The sequence below is a fragment of the Tinamus guttatus genome, unplaced genomic scaffold (genome assembly GCF_059628265.1).
Source record: "Tinamus guttatus ecotype Peru unplaced genomic scaffold, ASM5962826v1 Tinamus_guttatus_pri_ptg000752l, whole genome shotgun sequence".
Taxonomy (NCBI): domain Eukaryota; kingdom Metazoa; phylum Chordata; class Aves; order Tinamiformes; family Tinamidae; genus Tinamus; species Tinamus guttatus.
The window spans coordinates 43,849-49,329 of NW_028289286.1; positions in this window are offsets into that span (position 1 = coordinate 43,849).

Below are 5,481 nucleotides of genomic sequence, written 5' to 3' on the forward strand. Positions count from 1 at the left end.
AAAAAAAATTCTTTAAATACATTAACAGCAAAAGGAAAATCAGGGAAAACGTGGGTCCGCTGGCGGGCGGGATGGGCACCCTGGTTACAAATAACACAGAAAAAGCAGAGTTGCTCAATGCCTTCTTTGCTTCGGTGTTTACCAAGGGCAGCCCATTAGAGCCCCAGGCCCTAGGGACAAGAGAAGAAGCCTGGGGAGAGGAAGACTTGCCCTGGGTAGAGGAAGATTGGGTCAGAGAGCACCTAAGGAACCTCGATACCCACAAATCCATGGCCCCTGATGGGATGCACCCCAGAGTGCTGCGTGAGCTGGCAGATGCCATAGCTAAGCCGCTCTCCATCATCTTTGAAAGATCCTGGAGAACGGGGGAGGTGCCGGAAGACTGGAAGAAGGCCAATGTCACGCCAGTCTTCAAAAAAGGCAAGAAGGAGGACCCAGGCAACTACAGGCCAGTGAGCCTCACCTCCGTCCCCGGAAAAGTGATGGAAGCGCTCATGCTGGCCGTTGTCTCCAAGCACATGGAGGACAAGAAGGTGCTCAAGAGTAGTCAGCATGGATTCACCAAGGGGAAATCTTGCCTGACTAACCTGATAGCCTTCTATGATGAAATGACCTGCTGGATAGATGAGGGGAGAGCAGTGAATGTCATCTATCTTGACTTCACCAAGGCTTTTGACACCGTCCCTCACAACATCCTCCTGGGCAAGCTCCGGAAGTGTGGGATAGATGAGTGGACAGTGAGGTGGATTAGGAACTGGATGGATGGCAGGGCCCAGAGAGTGGTGATCAGCGGTGCAGAGTCTAGTTGGAGGCCTGTAGCTAGCGGGGTCCCCCAGGGGTCAGTCCTTGGTCCAGTCCTGTTCAATTTATTCATCAATGACCTGGATGAAGGCACAGAGTGCTCCCTCAGCAAGTTTGCTGATGACACGAAACTGGGAGGAGTAGCCGATACCCCAGAGGGCTGCGCTGCCATCCAGAGGGACCTGGACAGACTGGACAACTGGGCGGTGAAAAACCTCATGCATTTCAACAAGGCCAAGTGCAAGGTTCTGCACCTGGGGAGGAATAACCCCAGACACCAGTACAGGCTGGGGACTGACCTTCTGGAGAGCAGCTCTGCGGAGAAAGACCTGGGTGTCATGGTGGATGATAAGTTGACCATGAGGCAGCAGTGTGCCCTCGTGGCCAAGAAGGCCAATGGAATTCTGGGCTGCATTAAGAAGAGCGTCTCCAGCAGGTCGAGGGAAGTGATCCTGCTCCTCTACTCAGCCCTAGTGAGGCTGCATCTGGAGTATTGTGTCCAGTTCTGGGCTCCACAGTACAAGAGGGATGTGGAGCTTCTGGAGAGAGTCCAGCGCAGGGCCACAAGGATGATCAGGGGCCTGGAACATCTGCCCTATGAGGAGAGGCTGAGGGAGCTGGGCCTGTTCAGCCTGGAGAAGAGAAGGCTGAGAGGGGATCTAATCAGTGTATATAAATACCTCAAGGGAGGGAGTGCAGAGGACGGGGATGGTCTCTTTTCAGTGGTGGCCACTGATAGGACTAGAGGAAATGGCCGGAAACTGAAGCACCAAAAGTTCCACAGGAACTTAAGGAAAAATTTCTTAACAGTGAGGGTGACAGAGCACTGGAACAGGCTGCCCAGAGAGGTTGTGGAGTCTCCTTCTCTGGAGATCTTCAAATCCCGCTTGGATGCAGTCCTGTGCCATGTGCTCTAGGTGTCCCTGCGTATGCAGGGGGGTTGGACTAGATGATCTCTAGAGGTCCCTTCCAACCCTAAGCATTCTATGATTCTATGATCTCCAAACACCAGCGGTTGTCGGTGGCGTGGCGGTCCCGGTCCTGAAGTGCTCGCAAAGGCGAACGTGGCTCTGACTGCCACTTTCCTTTTGGCTTTCACGTCAGATAAGGTAGATAGGACCAGCTGCCATGCAGTAGCAAGGTCCCTGACCTGCTTATCCCCATCAGCGCTATGATTCCAGGGCTGCCGCCCTACGTTCTCCCACGTGTCCACATCGAATACTAGGTGGGGCTTGGCTTTGAACCCATTCTCTCTGCACCAGATCGAAAGCTTACAGAGTTCATCAGTAGCTTGCTCCAGGGATTGCACGAGCCTGTTCACAAAACTTCCGTAGGACTCCTGCAATCCCTGCTTCACCATTGTAAATAATGGGGCCTTTTGTTCTGATGGCACTAAAAACAGCGCCTGCTTCGCAGCATCCGCGGCTGCATTACTCTCACTGCCGCTACTCTCCAACTTCCCCGAACTTTTTGCTGACTTTCTTCCCGCTCCGGCCCTTTCCTCAGCCCCCCCCCGATGATCCTGCCTCCTCCTGAGAAGCAGAAACCTCTTGATAGGAGTCAGCTCTACCTGACTCAGAGCCAAGGCCAGCCTCTTCGGTGACTTCAGCCACAGTCTTTTGGGATCTGGCAACAATGCCCCTTGGAGTAGCATTCATTCCCCCACTAAATGGTGAAACCTCAGATTCCGATCCCAACATTTCCAAAGCCGCCATGGCCATCTTCTGCTCAGCAGCCATCTGAGGGAGATGGTTCCTAACTTCTTTCCAGGTAGACTCCATCTCTTTAGCGGATTTGCTTCCGCTGACCGTGGATTCCCATAACGAATCCCTGATCTCCCGCCACACTGTAACACTGAATTTACTGGCAGGGTCCGAAAAGTGGCCTTGTTCTCTGGCCCATTTTACCAACTCATAGAGTTTTTTCGTACTCACAGCCGCCTCTCGCTTAGTGAGAATCTGCAATAGCAGCTGTGTTGCCGCCTCCCAGTCCATGGTTAAGGTGGTCTTCGCAGAGGGGCCCCCTCTGAGCACCCCCGGACCTACGCCTTTGCGCCCGGTCCCGGCGTGCAGCTAGCATGCACTCACCGCCGCCTTTCGGCTCCCCGGCCTCCCGTCACCGTCTCAAGGCGATGTTCCGAGGCCGACCGTTCCCGCACCATTGTGCCAGGTCTGACGAATACCCACACTGTTGTGCCAGGTCCCTGTTCGGGCGCCAGATGTTAGGAGCCGAGCCGGATTACAAGACACGGACTCAATATGAGATTAGATCTTGCTCCGTTTATTAGCCGAAGTGCACGTATATTTATACCTGCAAGCATCTGAGGGATTTCCAGGCTAGCTATGATTGGTTGCTAGGGGGGTTGCTAGGTCCCGGCCGCATAGGCTCTTCTCAGCTCTGCAAAGTTGTTTACCCAAAACGGCTAGCTCCTCATTCCCAGCCGGCCAAGGACAATTCGCTAACACTCCCCTGTACATTATCAGCAAGGCGCAGGTGGTGCAGATCCTCAGCACAGTGCAGATTCTCAGCACAGCATTTCTCTACAGGTGACAAGCTGCAGGAGCAGCAGGAACCCTCCCAGTCCCTTCACCTTGCCTTCTCCCCAACTCTCAGGCTCCTGGAGGCTGGAGCCTGCTTTGCTTGTGGTACTGACTGGTCCCAAGCTAACCAGCAGGCCAGTGACAGAGCAAACTGGCCAGCTATGCTGCATGGTTACACCTTCCACATCCCTCCCCTGGTGCTGTCAGGCAAGAATATCCTTTAGCAGAAAGCAGACAATGATTCAGAGATGCTGGTGAAGCTGTGCCAAGCTATTCCAGCCAAGGACCAGCATCTTTCTCATTGTGGACTCTCATGGTTTCTTGACCATGCCTGTGGTGCAGGACAGTGGCCGCAGGGGCAGAGGGATCATGGAGCTGTTCATTCCCTTTATTTTTTATCCAGATACCTCCAGGAGGTGACAGATGGGAGGCATGAGTGGGCAGGGTAGCTGAGCTGGCTAGGGAAATAAGCTTTCTGTGCCCAGAGGTAAGGGATGATCAGCTCCAGCCCAAGCTGACCTTCCTTGCAGCCTCTGAGGGGATTAAATGCAGTAACTCACCACAACATACTTGGGGCCCATCTGGAAGCATCATGCAGAAACCAGGCTATACAGAAAAATGCAGGGACATTCCAGCTACATCTGTACTAGGAAATCAGCTGTGCTTGGGACTGCTTTCTGGCCCTGGGGCCAACTGGCATGGGACAGCTGACCTCTGTGTTATTAAAGTCTCTCACCCTCGCTAGCTGCATCTGTGCTACCTACAGGGAAATATGCTTGGCCTCTGGCAGTTGCTTGGCGCAAGGCTGATTGATCTGGGCCAAAACCTGCCAGGATTGGTGCAGAGATTTTTTCAGCATGGACAATGGTGTTCCAGCATGTGGGACTATTTGCTTCCTTTACTCCTATCCTCACATCTTAATGTCTTGGAGGCATTAGACTCCTGCTTCTGCTCACACTGCAGCTAAAGATGACTGCTGAGCTACAGAGCCCATAGGGATAAGCCCAACTCAGAAGAACAAATGTAAGGAAACCTAGTACAGTTCATACAACACCACTGCCCAAATGGCAGCCTGTGCTGACCTACAGAAGGATATATCAGCAGGGACCAAGGCCTTACATTTAAGGAAGGACAAAGGAGATAACATTGTCTGTGGCTTGGTTCTGTGGTGGGATAGTGACCTCTATTTCCTGTGTTTTTTCAGCTGTTTGTTTATTCCTGTTGTATAAGCACTTGGGTTCTGCTCCAGGATCAAGTTCTGCAATCAATAACATTTAGATCTACCCTTTTTCTGCACAGTCCTTTAAATGCAGCAATTCCAAGGCTGTTGTCTGAGAGTCCAAGGCAGAGTCACCAAACTCTGATGGATGATCTGTAGATCTGCTTCACTAATATAGTTCTTTCTGCTCTGTAGGGTTTCCTGGAAGCCTATAAGAAATTTAAGGGCTAACAGAGGTTGGGAGACCAAAAAAAAAAAAAAAAAGGTACCAGTATTTGAAAGTTCTTGCTTTCATTTCCTCTAGTAGCCACAGGAAACTGGAGCAACCATTTCAAAGGAAAAAAAAATCTCTGAAAGGACCTACTGCCTTTGCTGGGGCAAAGGGAAATGAAAGCTCCCAGCACATGCTCTGACACAGTGCCACCACTACTGTAATTCCCCAGTTTAATAATAATCCCCTCCCAAAGAAGAGCTGGTATCATAAAATGAAGAAAATAGAGAGAACAATTGCACAGAAGAAGGCCCAGGATCGTGGTGATGACCAGCAGGTAAAACCCAAAGACAGCATGGCAAGGAGGGTGCCGCCCAGCCAAGCTTCACCACTATTGTCAGCAAGGGAAGCTTGGTCTCTTGGTGTCTTTAGGATCTGGGCTTTGTTGCCAGCTGAACTTCCCTGAACAGACACTTGGTCACATCTGAGCATGGCCATGGCAGAACTTCTCTTCCCCGCAGTCCAATGTCCCTAATGTCATTTCAGTGTCTTCTGTGAGAGAGGAGCCATCAGCGTTCCTGCAAAATGCAGCCACTCACTTACCTGGCTGATACCATACGAGAGGAGGGAGGACAAGAGCAGGAGCAGTGGGATTGTAAATGTTCCTTTAAGGATGTGAACCTGTCATATAAGATTGTGACTTTAAACAA